The 20,166-nt window shown below is 42.3% G+C and overlaps 1 protein-coding gene across 1 annotated transcript in view; it reads right to left on the minus strand.

Moving 5' to 3' along the window:
* Positions 1 to 20,166, minus strand: part of Vdup1 (arrestin family protein Vdup1) — a 321,093-nt gene that overhangs the window by 141,038 nt on the left and 159,889 nt on the right. The gene's annotated exons all lie outside the window — the stretch shown is intronic.

Raw genomic sequence — 20,166 nt, forward strand, 5'->3', positions numbered from 1 at the left:
TCCAGTGATTCCCTGGGATCTATTATGAGTTCACCTGAATTACTCAAAACACTGTTCATTTCCGTTTTCCCTCCCTTCCTAAGATTCTTTATTACTGTCCAGAAAGGTTTCCCTGCTGCTTGACCTAGCCTTTCCGGGTTATTACCAAAATCTTCCCATGACTTCTTCTTGGATTCAACAACTATTTGTTTCGCTCTGTTTCTTTCATCTACGTACCAATCCCTGTCTGCCTTGGCCATTGTTTGGAGCCATTTCTGATTAGCCTTCTTTTTACGTTTACAGGCTGCTCTCACTTCATCATTCCACCAAGATGTTCCCCTTTTCCCATCTTTACACACAGTTGTTCCTAGGCATTCCCTTGCTGTTTCTATTAAAGCATCCCTGTATGCCACCCATTCACTTTCTATATCCTGAACCTGCTTACTGTCTACTGTTCGAAACTTCTCACTAATCATATCCATGTACTTCTGTCTAATTTCCTCGTCCTGGAGATTTTCTACCCTTATTCGTTTGCAGACAGATTTCACTTTCTCTACCCTAGGCCTAGAGATACTTAGTTCACTACAGATCAGATAGTGGTCTGTATCATCGAAAAATCCGCGAAAAACTCGTACATTCCTAACAGATTTCCTGAATTCAAAGTCTGTTAAGATATAGTCTATTATGGATCTGGTACCCCTAGCCTCCCATGTGTAGCTTTATGCTTGAAGAATGTATTCGTAACAGCTAAACCCATACTAGCACAGAAGTCCAGCAAACGCTTCCCATTCCCATTAGCTTCCATATCTTCCCCACATTTACCAATCACCCATTTGTTTCCTTCAGTTCTATTCCCAGCTCTCGCATTGAAATCGCCCATTAGCACTATTCTATCCTTGCTGTTGACCCTGACCACGATGTCACTCAATGCTTCATAAAACTTGTCAACTTCATCCTCATCTGCACCCTCACATGGTGAATACACGGACACAATTCTTGTCCTAATTCCTCCCACTGACAAATCTACCCACATCATTCGCTCATTTACGTGCCCAACAGAAACTATGTTGCGTGCAATGGTATTCCTGATAAAGAGCCCTACCCCAGACTCTGCCCTTCCCTTTCTAACACCCGTCAAGTACACTTTATAATCTCCTATCTCTTCCTCATTATCTCCCCTTACCCGAATATCACTTACTCCTAGCACATCCAGATGCATCCTCTTTGCTGACTCAGCCAATTCTACCTTCTTTCTTCCATAAGCCCCATTAATATTGATAGCTCCCCATCGAATTCCATTTCGTTCGCCAAGTTGTTTCCAAGGAGTCCCTCGCCTGTCAAATGGGAGTGGGACTCCATTACTCCCATAGGTCCGAGGCTTGCTTAAAGTGTTCTGAGCTCGGTAAATTCATGAAGCAGGATGCTGCCCTACTTGCACATAGTCCAAGTGAGGATCTCTCCTCTAACGGGTTATGGACCACCGGTGAATTGTATAGTCCTAGCCGCCTGAGCACAAGGAGGGCCACGACTCAGAATATGTCCGAGATGCCCACTCCCATTCCATAGCAACTGGTATCCCGACTCTCAGGACCACTTACTAGGCCACTCAGCCGTTGCCCATGGTTCACGAACTAGGACGTGATTACAGTAACCCACAAACATTATTTATTATTATATTATATTATATTATATTATATTATATTATATTATATTATATTATATTATATTATATTATATTATATTATATTATATTATATTATATATTACACCATGGAAATAAATCCTGGACTTTTACTTCACTGTAGACATAATTAAAAATGAACTACATTACCGGTACCGATTTCATCTCTTTCGCCTTTTCATGAGAGTCTACTTCTTAATGTGTTTATATTCATTTTTAACTTAGGCTACTAATTTTCTTCAAATGAGTGGCTAAAAGAGGACATTTATATAAATATTTCTGAATTTTAAAAACTTTAAGAGCCTCCGTGGTTCAGGCGGCAGCGTGCCAACCTCTCACCGCTGGGTTCCGTGGTTCAAATCCCGGTCACTCCATGTGAGATTTGTGCTGGGCAAAGCGGAGGCGGGACAGGATTTTCTCCAGGTACTCCGGTTTTCCCTGTCATCTTTCATTCCAGCAGCACTCTCCAATATCATTTCATTTGCCAGTCATTAATCATTGCCCCAGAGGAGTGCGACTGGCCTCGGCAGCCGGCACAATTCATATCCTCGCCCCTAGATGGGGACTTAATTCATTGACCCGGACGTATGACTGGAAACAGGGTGTGGATTTTCATTTTCATTAAAAATTCTATACACTGTTATCTTTATACAAGTAAGCACAACTACTGAGTCAAATCCCATGACCATGTCTAAGAAACTGGGGAACTGTAGCAAATTATGGAAAATCAATATTTAAAAAAAACAATGAAATAAACTCCCATCATATCCCAGGAGATAGAGTATATTGCTGAACTAATATTTCGTTCTTGCTGTTATTTTACTTATATTTATATTTAAAAAATATGTTTCCAAATCGCAGATGGTGTGGTGGAGAGTGTGTCTAGATTTGTTTTATTTGTTGCGTGCTCATGCGACTGCCAGACTTCTACAAGCCCCATTCGATATTTCCTGGAAGTAATGAGAGTGAGTGAGACTGGAAAAGCTCCCGGTTGGCCTGAAATGAAATGGCGTATGGCTTTTAGTACCGGGAGTGTCCGAGGACAAGTTCGGCTCGCCAAGTGCTGGTCTTTTGATTTCACTCCCGTAGGCGACCTGCGCGTCGTGATGAGGATGAAATGATTATGAAGACGACACACACACCCAGCCCCCGTGCCAGCGAAATTAACCAATGGTGGTTAAAATTCTCGACCCTGCCGGGAATCGAACCCGAGACCATTTGTTCGGACCGCTTAAAGAAGCTCTAGGAGGGCAACGATTTTAAGATGACGAGAGTGTAGAAGACTTCCTGCGCAACTGGCTGGTGACATGACCGTGTTCTTTTTATGATGATGGCATCAATAAGCTGCCCATACGCTAGGACAAATACATTTCCATAGCAGGAAACTATGTGGAAAAATAATTTATAATTGCCTTGTGTTCTTGAATAAATTAATTTAAATTTAAAATATAGAATCCCGTTTATATTTTCTTCCCCCCTCGTACTTCTTAATTTAGGACTGGATTGATATAAAAAGAAAGAAAGAAATATAATAATAATAATAATAATAATAATAATAATAATAATAATAATAATAATAATAATAATAATAAATATTACCATTGTTGTTATTGGTTGTGCCTGTTGTCATTTCTTGATGGATGCAGTATTTTTGTATCCGTCTCTTGGCACAGGCCAGAGCAAAGTGTAGCTTCCACCGAAGTCCCGGTCTCATCCATGGCTGTGACAATATGAAAGCTGCTGGGGTATGAGTGGTGCTGAGTAATGACATTTGGAGCGCAAATAGTGTCAGAGTGTTATGAAAGGTGTTGCTCATAGGATCAGTCGTGCCGCAGTGGCACCTTCTGGTCCAGTGAGGAAAGCAATGGCAAACTACCTCACTCCTCATCTTGCCTAGTACGCCTCATTTGGGCTCTGCCATTGGTTTTGTGGTTATCCTATAACTGCATAGCCATTGGTGGTGCTATCTGAGGATCCAACCAGCCTCTGGGCTGGTGACCTAACAGACAGTTGTTATTGGTGTGTATATCTACTCAAGTCCCATTTTATGATACGGGGTCGTGGATGTAATGTTATGGCATATTTTACGGCCGGATGCCCTTCCTGACGCCAACCTCAGTTGAGGAGCTAATGCTATTTGCTTTACGTCGCACCGACACAGATAGGTCTTATGGCGACGATGGGATAGGAAAGGCCTAGGAATTGGAAGGAAGCGGCCGTGGCCTTAATTAAGGTACAGCCCCGGCATTTGCCTGGTGTGAAAATGGGAAACCACAGAAAACCATCTTCAGGGCTGCCAACAGTGGGGTTCGAACCCACTATCTCCCGAATGCAAAACATGGCTCCACAGCCGTAGCGCGTTCACTCCATTCGGTATTATTATTATTATTATTATTATTATTATTATTATTATTATTAAATAAAACAGACGTCATGCATATCACTTGGGGCTGGTCTTGGATCTAAAAAAGAGCTGGTCCTGCCACTTCCAGATCCAAGTTATGAGCTGGAACATGAAGAGGATCACTCCTTCGTGGTCAACAAGTACCCAACATCCTCGGTTCAATTAGTGAACAGTTATTCTAGGTCGTGACTCGAACCCGTTTGGTTCCCCTGTTAAATTAAATCACCTCACCGACGCAATAGATGTTTACTTCCTGGTCACACATTACAGTCTCTTAGACAGCAAGGAGAAAGTGTGTGCAAACAGAGACTAGCTTAACGGGACCTGGATGCTCGAAGGATGCGGGCAAACACGACAGTATGGATAATATCCTCACAGTTATGAAAACGAACGTTATTTAACGAGGGCAATAAATTACAGTTCACGTAAATTGTAAATGAAAAGCTCAACTCAGACATTCAGTGCTTCAAATATTCCATTCTCACCGAAAGTATTCTATAATATTATTAATATTATTATTCATTTTACATTCCACTAATACTTCTCTGACTCTTTTCAGAGACGCCGAGGTGCCGGAATGTTATCCCGCAGGAGTTCTTTCACGTGCCAATAAATCTACTGACACTAGGCTGACGTATGTGAGCACCTACAAATACCACCGGACTGAGCCAGGATCGAACCTGCCAAGTTGGGGTCAGAAGTTCAGTGCCTCAACCGTCTGAGCCACCCGGTTCGGCCCGAAAGTTTTCACTGATATACTTCTTAATTTAGGTTTTATTTGGTACGGTATAGAATAATGGAGTAGTGTGTTAAAAACAGGTCTCATGTATGTAATACGAGTAAATAAACGGGGATGGAGATCACGATGTTTGAATCCCTATCATGACACAACAGCTCTATCATACTGTGAAGTAAAAGTGTCATAATAATAACAATAATAATAATTTCGTGTGGCTGTTGCTAGCCTGGTGCAGCCGCTCTAAGGCACACTCTCTAGCAAAGATGCGCGGTATCTGCCATGTGTAGAAAATTGCGTGTTAATGTGGGGGCAGGATAGTGCTGTGTGTGGTACTTTAGTTGTAAGAATGTTGGGGAGAGCACAAATACCCAGTCCGGGAGCCAAGGGAATTAACCGTTTGTAATTAAAACTCGTCAACCGGGCCTGGAAACGAATCCAAGGTCCGAAGGCTAAGACGCTGATTAGTCATTGAGCCGGACTATAAAAGTGATAAGGAATTGTGACTGTCGTAAGTATGAGACATATTCTTTCCGAATTATTACGAACATTAGTTTTACCAGCACGTAAAAGAAGCTTTTGTATAACAAAATTCCTGCGTCTGCAAAAACCTTTAAAGTAGTTAACAGGACGAATAAAAGCAGTGACATTATTATTATTATTATTATTATTATTATTATTATTATTATTATTATTATTATTATTATTATTATTATAAAGAAGAGGAAGATTTAAGACCACAATGAGGGAATAATACAACACTTAGCAGTTAAAGCCTTATCAAAAGAGCATGCTTCTAGTTTTGTGTGACCGTTGATATCGTAATCATGGCTGAAGGACATCTAGTTTTTCGCAATATCTGAAGCACAGAGTATCATTTCAAAACGCCACATGCACTGGCCAGGATATACACTTATCAAGTAGGCCCTACTATATCACTTCAATGTCGCCAGCTGTTCTCCTTCGTTTGATTCCCTTCTTCTTTCTCTTGACGACGTACAGTGGCCATAAAATGTAAGTTATTCGTACTAACATTTGTCCGTATATCTTGTGTCTTAGGTAACATTAAGGAAACTAAGTACTTTCAGTTAGAAATGTACAGAAACCAAAACAATCAGATGTGCAACACCCATTAGATTTACAGCGATTAACGTATAAAAGCAAATGGAACCGCCTTTTAACACACCAAAAAAAGGTATGCTTGAAGTAGCAGATACAACTTTTTGAAGTCTTTGTCCAACAATAGTCTCAATGCTTTGTGTGCAAGCCTTTAGATTTGACGAACTGTTCCAGACACCTTGGCAATGAGTTAACCAAATTTCGGGTGTATTGTTCAGAGACGTTGGATCACGTATCTATTATGTTTGCTAGAAGGAGGCGGTTTTTTTGAAGGATTAAGATCTGGACTCTGATTGTGAGTGAAAAGTCGTCTAGACGCACCATACGGGGCAACAGCCATTCATGGGTTATCAAATCACAATGCTTAGACTCATTGTCTTTTCGGAATTAGAAAAACCCTTCCAGATGAAGCTCCTGTCCACTGCTGACTAAATTATCGCGCACACATCGATATATTTCTTAGCATCAATAAACGCCAGCTTATCCACACCACATGCAGTCATGTAGTCCCAAACCATCAAGCTAGCTCCTCTGTGTTTTATCTTGTGGATTATGAGTTGAGGATCAAGTTCTGTCTGTGGATTTCGTCATACGTTACTGCTCCCATCTGATCCAAACAGATTAAAGTTCGCTTCATCAGAGAATATGACGGTGTTCAAAAATTCCATTGTCTGAGCTCAATACTCCCTCGCGAACTGTTAAACGCCTTTTCTTATTTCTTTCACTTATAAATGGCTTTTTCCTTCGAGATCTTCTATGCAGAGTCACAATGTGGAATACATTCCTCCTAATTTGCGCACTCGTCTTCCTGTAGGGCTACGAAGGGAAATCTGAGGCGAGGGATGAATCACTTCGGAACGGTTTCCTCTGTGCCAAACACACAATCGGTTTCCTTTGTGTCAAACACACAGTATGTCGACACTCCCGACATCTCAACGCTTCTAGACGACCAGATCTGGGTTTGTTATCGTTAGGCCTATGTCCGTTTTGTTTGTCTTTATTACTTATTGAACTCTCAATAGTAAATCTAATACTTATGCAATCTCGCGACAATATTTTCCCTGCTTATACAGTAACACGGAGAAAACAGTAAACACAGCCTCCCGCCGTAGATCGCCAACCACCAGGAGATGGTAAATGCCATGAAAAGATTCCTAAGACGTATGTTTGCAACACGAGCTGCGACATAATATAAAAATCCACGAGAATTTATGTTTGTAAAATAGAATACTGGATTATAAAGTCATAAAAATGCATTCAGGTCGAACTCAGTGAAAAATAGATATGGGTGCTCGATACTTTCGATATGTCGATATTCTTGATACCCAAGAGTTATCGATATCGGACAATACTACTACAGCTGAGCTCGATACTTTTTATACTGTGTTAAGATAATATTGCAAATTTAAATTAAATGTTATTAAATTAAATTACAGTGGTCGCAAGCAGCATATGTCTCAATTCAAGTTTTAAAATACTAGGTAGCACGTATAGCAAGAAACGGCTTGTTTATAGCTCAACTGACCCCACCACAAAAGGGATTTCCCTCCGAATTTCTGGAGATGTTCTGGTCCCAGTAGGCCTATGTCTGAAGTACCAGGGCAATAAAACGTGCTATTCTAACGTGATATTGCACTAATTTGTACCATCATTTACTTTCAATCTGGAGAACTATGGAAAAACTATGCCCCACTACGAAGTAACCTAGCTCTGAGTATAATAAATAATAGAGAATTTCAGTAAACAACTCATGCGGTCTATTTAAACTATCAAATCACAAACAAGGAAAGCAACTTGTTGTAAAAAATATCAGCACTTTTAGCATCAAATCAGATTGTGATTTTTAATTACTATTTTAACATTTCAAGTAAGTTGTTATTTTGAAGTCATAGAAGCCGGTGCGTTCCGTAAGCTATTTTTGGATAATATGAGTGACGAGTGGAACTATTTTCAATTGGATCCTGTCAGAGATAACCGTGGCATTTGCCGCATTCATAAAAAGAGTTTTCTGCGAAAAGGAAAATCTCACAACACTAGAAAACTCTAAGAAACCTGTGGTCTCAGTCTATAAAATTATTTTTACTGAACATGAACATCCCAACTAAAAAAAACGAAACAACGGAACAAATGAAGAAATGGCAGGCAGTGGAAGAGTCTGTGCCCATTTATTCAATTTCCAAGTAATCCTCGTCTTCAAATACTAGCCAACCTACGCTCACATCTTTTCAGGACAATAAATCCAAATTTAAACCGGGAGATAAGCTCCTTTCCGCCACTGGTATAGTGTTCCACATTCAAAAGTTCTCCCAACTTCTGTGTAGTGTGAGGTTGAAGTAGGTAAATCTCGATAAATCAAGTGCTGTACATAAAATCACACTACGCCCATACGTCACTAGAGGAGACCTCGTCCGATAAATTGGTGCCGAAGGCAGTGATTGCTTAAGGTTTGGTATTACGTAGCTGCAAGCGCTTGAATCTCGGTGCAGACTTTCATTTCACACGAATTCGTTACAGTTAGATGTGTCATAAAATATAACTCTGTTATTATTATTAAGCCACCCGAGGTAATTGTATTAGTCAGAGTTTCAGTCGAAGGACGAATTACAATTCGCCAAACTTCTCCGATATTGCACTGTGTAACTTCAACACAATATCAGAGTAAGTGTATTAATGGCATTACGGCTACAAGGGTAAGAGTGATGTGCTGCTACTCGTGTAGCACGGCTCTAATGAACTGTCCGGATCTATGGGGTCCTCGGAGCCTCGGATCTGAATCCTGGCAACGTCAAGGAATTTTAATCTTAAACGTTTATTCCCTTGGTTTTTTCGGCTTTTGCCTGAATGGTCAGCGTACTGGCCTTCGGTTCAGAGGACCCCGGGTTCGGTTGCCAGTCTGGGATGTTAACCCCGTTTGGTTAATTCCTCTGGTTCGGGAGCAGTGTGTCTGTGATTGTCCTGTGATTCGTTAACAAACAGCACATGCCATTATGGACCACCGCAAAAACAAACAATAGTAAATACTTTCCTCCTCATAGGTTTGGAGTCAGCAAGGGCATCCGGCCATAAAACGGGGATAAATCTAAAGCATGAGATCCCAAACTGTGTTACGCATAGCAGTACGCAAAACTTTGGATGGTGGTACATACGCACAACTGGTAGAAAATTGGTGTATAATCCGCTGTATTTATAAAAGCTGTATTTCTGTAATATTTTTATTAAATTCAAAATTCATGCCACTTATTATTATTATTATTATTATTATTATTATTATTATTATTATTCCTTTTCCCGAAGACAGGAACTACATCAGCGTACTTCCAGTCTTGAAGTGTTTGACAACGAAGGGATAATGTCGCTTCTATTTTTGCACAGTTTCGTGAGTGAAAATGAAATACCCTAATTGGTGAAAGATACAAATGAACATTGTGAGAGCCCTAAGACCAGATATCAAGGATTATTTTCCAGAAAACCTAGAATCAGAATTCTGGATCGGTGGTCCCTTTAGCACAACTTATCTCTGTGAGTGTGTGTTTTCTTCACTTGTGTATATGAAAAACAAAACAAAAACAAAAAAACAAAACAAATGGCGCAACAGCCCCGAAGGGCCTTGACCTACCAAGCGACCGCTGCTCAGTCCGAACGCCTGCAGATTACGAGGTGTCGTCTGGTCACTACGACGAATCTCCTCGGCCGGCATTCTTGGCTTTCTAGACCGGGCTCGCTATCTCACCGTCAGATAAGCTCCCCAATTGTAATTAGAAAAGCTGAGTGGACCTCAAACCAGCCCTAAGAACCGACTAAAAGTCCCTGACCTGGCGGGAATCGAACCCTGGGCCTCCGGGTAATATGCGGGCACGCTACCCCTACACTGCGGGGCCGACACATAAAAAACCAATGCAGGGATAGGCCTATAACTTATTAAATATTGAATCAGACTTACGGCTAAAAGTAACAAACATTGAAACAAATATAATGCGGCTGTGCTTGGTTAAGCAGGGCCATCCCTTATATTAACAAGTCAAGTCAGTGTTTTCATTGGCGTATGGCTTTTAGTGCCGGGAGTGTCCGAGGACAAGTTCGGCTTGCCAGATGCAGGTCTTTGGATCTGACACCCGTAGGCGACCTGCGCGTCGTGATAAGGATGAAATGATGATGAAGACGACACATACACCCAGCCGCCGTGCCAGCGAAATTAACCAATTAAGGGTAAAATTCCCGACCCTGCCGGGAATCGAAACCGGGACCCCTGTGACCCAAGGCTAGCACGCTAACCATTTAGCCATGGAGCCGGACAGTGTTTTCATTAATTCGTGTGAATAAAGATATTACCACAATATTTATGCAACGCTTCATTTAGGAATAATTAAACATAAGTTGTATTTTCCCCAAATACTTGTAGGCCTATTATGTCCGCCTCTGTGGTGTAGTAGTTAGCGTGATTAGCTGACACCCCCAGAGGCCCGGGTTCGATCCTCGGTTCTGCCACCAAATTTGGTATGTGGTACAAGAGCTGGAACGGGATCCACTCAGCCTCGGGAGGTCAACTGAGTAGAGTTGGGTTCGATTCCCACCTCAGCCATCCTCGAAGTGGTTTTCCGTGGTTTCCCCACTTCTCCTCCAGGCAAATGCTGGGATGGTACCTAACTTAAGGGCACGGCCGCTTCCTTCCCTCATTTTTGTCTATCCCTTCCACTCTTCCCACCTCCCACCTACAAGTGGGTGAAGTACCGGTCCTCCTCCCCAGTTGTATCCCCAGTCACTTGAGGCTGTAGAGATGGGATTCCTCGCTGAGTCCGAGGGAAGAAACAACCCTGGAGTGTAAACAGATTAAGAAAGAACGAAAAGAAAGATAGTATTATGAACACATTATTAACATATAAATAGAATATTATTTATATTTTAATGCATTAAACGATCATCTGAGTACAACTTAAGTGTTTAATTGTATAATTCCCTGTTACTAATACAGTGGAATTTTAAATTATGGCATTGAAACCCCCTCATATTACTCGGTGGTACGGCGAAAGTATGAGTTTTGGTTTACTGGTACGCCTGTCTAAAAGTTTCGAAACCCTGATTTACAGTAGTGCCTCCCCAAATAATTTGGACAAGGTCAGGGAAGAAGAAGGAGAAGGAGATGAATTCCCTTATTTCGGGGACTGGCTGTTTGTGCTGACCCCAATATTCCTACAACTCATACTCCACGCTAACAGGCACTTTCCTATGTATTGCAGACGCTGTCCACCCTTCAGAGGGTCTGCCTTACATGGGCTGGGCAAGGCTAGCAACAGCCAGAAGAAATTATGATTATTATCATTATTATTATTATTATTATTACTAATATTATACCACTTAACTACCGGGCGAGATGGTCATGCTGTTAGGAGCGCGCAGCTGTGAGCTTGCATCCGGGAGATACTAGGTTCGAACCCAACTGTCGGCAGCCCTGAAGATAGTTTTCCGTGGTTTCCCATTTCCACACCAGGCAAACGTTGATGCTGTACCACCGAGCTCGATAGCTGCAGTCGCTTAAGTGCGGCCAGTATCCAGTAATCGGGAGATAGTGGGTTCGAGCCCCACTGTCGGCAGCCCTGAAGATGGTTTTCCGTGGTTTCCCATTTTCATACCAGGCAAATGCCGGGGCTGTACCTTAATTAAGGCCACGGCCGTTTCCTTCCAATTCCTAGCCCTTTCCTATCCCATCGTCGCCGTAAGACATATCTGTGTCGGCGCGACGTAAAGCAAATAGAAAAAAAAAATTGATGCTGTACCTTAATTAAGGCCACGGCCGGATACTTCCAACTCCTAGGTCTTTCCTATCCCATCGTCGCCATAAGACCTATCTGTGTCGGTGCGACGTAAAGCGAATTGTAAAAAAACACTCAATTGATGCAATTTCTAGATGGATCCCTCCCATTTTAGTTTAGTATTTTCATTAAAGGGATTTTGAACATCTTGATTAGCAGTGAACTAGCTGCATTAGTGTTTATAAATTTCAACCGAAACGTTTCCGCCGAGATGAGTAACAATATTGGAATCTAGTAGTGTTTTCGAAACGACCAATGGTTCATACTTCACAATGAACCATCACAATGCAGTAAACCCGCCCACAGATTCTTCGAGACCCACAAAACCACCATCCCCAAGCAGGGACGATAACCGCTATAACAGATCAGACAACGAACCGCTTTATATACGTTATTTATAGAAGATGTCGGTCGTATAGTTAGTAATTTACATCCTACGCCACTAGGGAAAATGTTTAACAAGGCTACAGTACGCAAACCGGACACTGTAAATAGAAACTCAGCAGGGAAAAACAGACTACGCATCGAAACTGTATCAAGCGCAGTGGCGAATCATTTAGTTGAGTCATCCTACATTAAGGAAAAAAATTCAGAAGCATACATACCATTCACAGGCAAGTTGATGATTATAAATGTTGACATATTATATCTCAGCAAAGACGAACAAGTGAGATTTACAGTGAATTCCCCGTAACACGCGTAAAGCGATTTACAAATCAAACACGGTCTAAGGAAACTAGGCTAATTCCACTCTCCCTAGTTACATTCCGCCTTAGTGAAGCTGTTTACATCCATGGAATGCACTGTGCTCTGCTCTCGTATGTGTTACCTGCTGTCCAATGTTACCGTCATTTACGATACAACCACACTAGTGCCCAGTGCTGCAGCCGCTGTGATGTTCGGTATCTGTCACCCTATGCTGTATTTACTTTCGGGGTGCACATCCATCTACAGACAAAGGATGTCGAGTGCACAAGAAATGGGCTGAAATGAAACAACTGGCATTGAAGGACATCACCCAGCAAGCTGCTCTTAACGTGTATAATAACAAGCCGTATGCAGCAACTGCTTCCAGCTCTGCTAGTAATCGGTAAGCCAGGGAAGATATCCCTCCCTTCCAACAGCAATGCCTCAAATGCAAAATGAAAGAACCCACGGGACAAATTCTGATCTTACAGTACCAGTGCAAACACCGGTCAACCCTCTCAGCTCACAGGGACTATTGAACGTAGAACTCCTCAATATACCTCGAAATAATCTTCCTATCCCAAGCTACCAGCCAAATCATCCTACCAACCACCTTTCTACAGACTTTCGCCAACCAACCTCTGTCTCTGAACATTCTTGTACCCCTCAAAATTCACCTGTAACTCCCACATAATATAACCCGTACCCTCTGCAACCACATCGCATAAACCCAACCATAAACAACTAATCGAACGAATTTTTAACATTATTACGGTCATCTTCACCCAACTGCAGTCTCCCACATCACAGACCTTACATTCAAATCTATATGTCAAATGGCCACAAGAATGTTTAACAACTCCAATGCACTTGCGTCCGGAGGCTAAGATCGCCCAGTTCACCGGTGGCCTCTGTAGCAAAGTCGGATTTCATGGAGGAGTAGAAGATAAAAGCTTCCACTACCAATAATTTAGGTACTAAGTGGGACAGGGTGTTCAGCCGTATGTCCGGCTGCCTTTGCCTTTAGGAACTAACAAGGTACTCATTCCTGGTGTACGCTGTGTGATCCTCAGACCAACTGCCACCCCATAAGGGAGAGCCATGTTTCTAAATTTCTCGACCTCTTTGACGGTGAAATGAACCAGTATCTTTTCGAGTTAGCCGAGCGCGCCTTTGTCGCCTTGGCTAGGCAGTAAATGTTTCGTGGGGACACTCACAACATTGCTCATATAATTCGTAGTGATATTTTCACTAAGGGAGGTAGCATTGTAAACTTTTAAATAGTCAAAATAGACTACGGAATCGTCGGAGGAATAACGACACAGCACGGAGTGGTGTATAATTTCTTCCTCAATAACGCAACAAGCACTGGACACAGTGAAAAATGAACCCTAATGTCGGCAGCCCTGAGGATGGTTCTTCATGGTTTCCCGTTTTCACATCAGGCAAATACTTGGGCTATACCTTAATTAAGGTCACAGTCGCTTCCTTCCCACTCCTAGTCATTTTCTCTCCCATCGTCGCCATAAGACCTAGTAGCTATGTCGGTGCGACGTAAAGAAAATTAAAAAAGACTGAAAACTCTCAGTAGATACTTCCTTACCACTAAAGTATGCAGAATGTGTTGTACAATTCATGAAAATAATACTACGGTACAACTCTCGATGGAATTCTGTACTCCAACAATCCGCCTTAACTAGTAGATTAATAAATTTCTAGAAGAAGAACTGAATGTGTACTGACGCGTAGCAAGTTAAGCATTCGATTCCTATACTGTAGGTTGAGGTATCAAATACCGATTAAATCGATATGTATTTAAGAGGGCTTACATACGAAAGACTCGCATCAGTAAGTTTACTGGCACATTAAGCAATCCCATTTTATGACAAAATTTCGTCCGTTTATAACATCTTATAAACTGTAGAAAGTGAAAGGGCGTTAAACATTTCACAATAATAATAATAAGAAGAAGAAGAAGAATAAGAATAAGAATAGTAATAATATTAATCCTTATTTTACGTCCCTGTAACGGCTCTGGGTCGAAGAGACGCCCGATTTACGGAATTTTGCCCTTTAATGGGGTTCTTTAACGTGTCTACAAATCTACTGACATGGATATCTGGTATATAAACACGCTTAGATGTCTGGAGCGTCCACCAGTATCGAGCAAGAGAGGCGTGAACCAACCTGCTGAACCACACAGCTGACATCTCAGCGCCTGAGAACATTTCTGAAGCGAAATACACGGTAATGGATGTCTCACAAATGAAATCAAGCATTTTAAATTGAAGAAGGAAACTTCTTACAGTGAGATAATAGAAAAACATCGGAAGATGAAAAGGCCTTGCTTTACGATTGTCAACAAAAACTCTCCCAATAACTTTCTCTTGGCAGTCTCCCACAGCCAATCTACAACTTGTCCCAGCAAGATTTAGGTACCCGTTTAGTGATTTTATTATTTTCAGAAGCATTACCGAAGAACGATGTTCACCACATGTTGTGGAACACTCACGAGTAAAGTAACTGTTAATTGGTTCATTGCATCCAGGCTTCACGTAAGAGAGTCCTGTGGGAAGGCACGAACATAATTACCGAACAAATTTCTTCTTTGTGTTGGAATTCATTTTTATATAATTCCCTGTCGGCCCTCTATTCGATAGGCCTACAGTAGTTTCTCAGTAGCTTTAATACTGGATAATATGATCCCACCGTATCGTAGCAGTGCAGGTAGTTTAAAAGAGGTCGGTGCATGCGTATGCTCTAACTGGTTACTTAACAAGGGGTATATTGTGGTCGTTCTCTCCAAGTAGGAGTGTGTAAATGAATTAAAGTATTGTTTTACATACATCATACATACCCCTTCCTACCGGGCGAGTTGGCCGTGCGGTTAGGAGCGCGCAGCTGTGAGCTCGCATCCGGAAGATAATGGGTTCGAACCCCACTGTCGGCAGCCCTGAAGATGGTTTTCCGTGGTTTCCCATTTTCACACCAGGCAAATGCTGGGGCAGTACCTTAATTAAGGCCACGGCCACTTCCTTCCCATTCCTGGGTCTTTACTGTCCCATCGTCGCCATAAGACTTATCTGTGTCGGCGCGACGTAAAGCAACTAGCATTCCTCTTCCTTATGGACTGTTATGCCTTTCAGCATTGATTTAATTGATATATTTATTTTTTAATAATCTAAATTCTAATTCATTAACTTTGAGTATTCGTTCCTTTTAGCTCCAGAGGGCCTGCCTGGCCGAGGCAGTAAATGCGTGCTCGGTTCACCCGGAAGGACGTGGGTTCGAATCCTCGTCAGGAAGTCGTAAAATTTAAGAAACGAGATTTCAACTTCCGAAGGTCAACACCAAAAATGAGTACCAGAGTAATTCCTGGGGGCAAAGGCGGCCGGGCGTAGAGCTAACCACTCTACCACATCAAGTGCCGAGGTTACAGATAGTGGAAGCCTTTACCTTCCACCCCTCCAAGGGCCTTCATGGCCTGTACGGAGATGACTTTGCTTTGCTTTGATGAAAGGTGTTGGAATGCTATAGATATGAGATTAAAATCTTGCTGTCTAACACTAGAAATATTTTAAGTATCGGAGTTATAGAGCGCAGATAGTAGAGTTGTTACAGTGAGTGTAAACTACCTCTTCTCTTTCCGCTTCCCTTCCTTCCTATCTCCTCTCTTTCTCCCGCACCTCCTTCACAATACTTCGTTTGAACCTCACCCACTCCACTCCTCATTCACGCTTCATTTCCAGCTCCGCTCAGCTTGTTACAACACGAAGTAATTCCCATATGGCATATTTCATTTATGTATATTTTTCCCCCTAACTTAACTCTTTCTATCACCGATCTCGATAGCTGCAGTCGCTTAAGTGCGGTCAGTATCAAGTATTCCGGAGATAGTGGGTTCGAACCCCACTGTCGGCAGCCTTGAGGATGGTTTTCCGTGGTTTCCCATTCTTACACCAGGCAAATGCTGGGGTTGTACCTTAATTAAGGCCATGGCCGCTTCCTTCCCACTCCTAGCCCTTTCCTGTCCCACTGTCGCCATAAGACCTATCTGTGTCGGTGCGACGTAAAGCAACTTGCAAAAGCTCTTTCTATCTTAGCTGTCACTTATTCAATATCAACTGTACGGTCCGCATTGAACTGCGAAATCTAACCACCTTTATTTACTATTATGTATTAAGCCTCCACGCTCGACAATCATAAACCTTCAAGATTCTAAAAACAGAAGAGACTTTCTAACATCATGCTTCGCATCCATGTGTACTGAATTTATAAACATCTTGAGAAGATGATCTTTGAATGGAAAAGCAGCATGTTTAAAGAGCCAGCCTATATTGCTATCCTCGATCAGCAATTTAAGGATCTCTTTCTTAAACAACGTTTTTAATGTTGTACGGCGCACTGGATATTTTATGAATTTCTATCATAGAGCTATTTTTTAACGTAGTGCACCGCATCTCTCGAATTCTTATCTTAATATCTTACATGGTATGTACATTATTAAGACCTTTGTATCTTTACATTATTTAATTTCTTGGATGCATTTGTGTTTGATTTGCTTTAGGCTGATGATGACCTACTGTTACGTCGAAACTAGTCCCTGAACGTATATGCATTGTACAATTGTATGCATATATATATACATATAAGCATTGTACAATTTGTATTGAAAAGGTGGACCTGAATAATATATTATTTAAATACTATTGCAATTAAAAGAATTTGAACCGGGCGAGTTGGCCGTGCGCGTAGAGGCGCGCGGCTGTGAGCTTGCATCCGGGAGATAGTAGGTTCGAATCCCACTATCGGCAGCCCTGAAGATGGTTTTCCGTGGTTTCCCATTTTCACACCAGGCAAATGCTGGGGCTGTACCTTAATTAAGGCCACGGCCGCTTCCTTCCAATTCCTAGGCCTTTTCTATCCCATCGTCGCCATAAGACCTATCTGTGTCGGAGCGACGTAAAGCCCCTAGCAAAAAAAAAAAAAAGAATTTGAAGAGCCAATCAGACATTATTTATTTATTTTATTATTTATTTCGTTCGTTCTTAATCTGTTTACCCTCCAGGGTCGGTTTTTCCCTCGGACTCAGCGAGGGATCCCACTTCTATCGCCTCAAGGGCAGTGTCCTGGAGATTCAGACTTTGGGTCAGGGATACAACTGGGGAGAATGACCAGTACCTCGGCCGCTATGCTGAACAGGAGCCTTGTGAAGGGATGGGACAGGCAAGGAAGAGGGAAGGAAGCGGCCGTGGCCTTAAGTTGGGTACTATCCCGGCATTTGCCTGGAGGAGAAGTGGGAAACCACGGAAAACCACTTCCAGGATGGCTGAGGAGTGAATCGAACCCCCCTCTACTCAGTTGACCTCCCGAGGCTGAGTGGACCCCGTTCCAGCCCTCGTACCACTTTTCAAATTCGTGGCAGAGCCGGGAATCGAACCCGGGCCTCTGGGGGTGGCAGCTAATCACACTAACCACTACACCGCAGAGGCGGACTTATTTATTTATTTATTTATTTATTTATTTATTTATTTATTTATTTATTTATTTAGTTATTTATTTATTTATTTATTTATTGAATATCCTAACAGCTGTAACCCTTTTTTACCCGATTAGATTAACAACCAATTCTGTCTTTCTTTCTTTCTTTCTTTCTTTCTTTCTTAATCTGTTTACCCTCCAGGGTTGGTTTCTTCCTCGGACTCAGCGAGGGATCCCACTTCTACCGCCTCACGGGCAGTGTCCTGGAACGTGAGACATTGGGTCACCGGGTGCAACTGGGGAGTATGACCAGTAGGCCTACCTCGCCCAGGTGGCCTCACCTGCTATGCTGAACAGGGGCCTAGGTAGGTGATGGGAAGATTGGAAGGAAGATAGGAAGAGGAATGGAAGCGGCCGTGGCCTAAAGTTAGGTACCATCCCGACATTTGCCTGGAGGAGAAGTGGGAAACCACGGAAAACCACTTCCAGGATGGCTGAGGTGGGAATCGAACCCACCTCTACTCAGTTGACCTCCCGAGGCTGAGTGGACCCTGTTCCAGCCCTAGTACCACTTTTCAAATTTCGTGGCAGAGCCGCGAATCGAACACGGGCCTCCGGGGGTGGCAGCTAATCACACTAACCACTACACCACAGAGGTGGACTAACAGCCAGTTAATAAATTATTTATCCTTAACATAAAATTATATACTAAATTATAATGATGTGATGAATGAATTATAGCATATGTTCGTAGCAGCAGGGTTTTCTGAATAGGTGGTATAACAGCGTTGAGAGTTCCACATTACATGTGTTTAACTTACGCTCGGGATCAAATCTTGTCCTTCCAAATGTGACACAGTCAAACAGTGAACTGTCCACTGTTTGAGAAGTTCCACAACAGCACAGAGAGTTGTCTGCAGTATTAATTTTAAAACGTTCAACGAGTACTTTAATTTTGCATGGCCGGAAAGAAACTGAGTGAGAATGAACTCGAGTACTAGGTTTTGCACTGGAATAGACTGTATACATCTGAAAGAATAGTAATCTTGTGAGAGACCCCTTTATACTTGAGGTTCAGAAATTGTTCCACTGACTTATTAGATATATGTTGTCCGGCTCTATGGCTAAATGGTTAGCGTGCTGGCCTTTGGTCCACAGGGTCCCGGGTTCGATTCCCGGCCGGGTCGGGGATTTTAACCTTAATTGGTTAATTCCAATGGCTCGGGGGCTCGGTGTGTGTGCCGTCTTAAGCATTAGAATTCATCGTAGGTAGGGCGCCATCCTCATAGATGCGCAGGTCGCCTCTACGGAGTCAAATTGAAAGACCTGCACCAAGCCTCTCCGGAGGCCACACGCCATTAATTAATTAGATATAATTATGTTGATTTGTGTTTTTGCGTAGCTTGAAGTAACATCTATATTGGATTAGAAGACTGCATTTGGGAGGATGTCTGCCATTTCATTTCCGGAATAAACAGTGTGTCCTCGGATCCAGGAAAGACAGTTGTGGGGGAAGCTAATGGCTAATGGGTGGATACTGTGCTTGTCGTTGAGTTCAATGCAAGCTGCGAGTCACTCAATAACCGGGCACTACTGTTATTGTGTTCACACCACTCCACAGCACTTTTAATGTTCCATAGCTCAGCTTGATGTACTGAACAGCTGGATGACAATGCACAGTATACTGGGCTGAAAACACTTCCCTGTTAGACCAATGAATGTGCTTCCCTACTTGGTCAGATTCAGCGATGTTAGGTGTGCGAGAGTCGTCTGTGTATACAGAGTGTATCATAATTAATAGTTAATAATTAATTACTTCTAGTATCATGTACGTAGAGCTGTTTCAATTTGTGCTATTAATTACAATACACTGTGTATGTAGTAGCCATGGTTGTGCGAACAGCTGTTGGAGACATAATTTTTGAAGATACTAGGATGGCCGGATTCCAAGAAGTGATAGGTTTGCTCCACAGTGGTTTCGAGAATGGATGAAGATGTTCTTTTTTTCTTCATGAATGTAAGTTCGGCTGTTCCGATGACAGATAATAACAGAAACTCTATTCTTGCGATGACTAGTGCTGCTTGTGTAGATATTGTGCGACAGACACGAGAAATTCGCCTCTGAACATGCAGAAGTTTTACCTCAGTCTATTGCATTTCTAGTGTAGAATGGAATGATGAAGCACAATATAGTATTAATGGAACAAAGGCTGACGAGGGGAACCCGCTAAGTGTAAAAACCAGACTTCCCAGAAACGTCGCTCAATGAAGG

This window comes from Anabrus simplex, chromosome 2 (assembly GCF_040414725.1).
Source record: "Anabrus simplex isolate iqAnaSimp1 chromosome 2, ASM4041472v1, whole genome shotgun sequence".
NCBI classification, from domain to species: domain Eukaryota; kingdom Metazoa; phylum Arthropoda; class Insecta; order Orthoptera; family Tettigoniidae; genus Anabrus; species Anabrus simplex.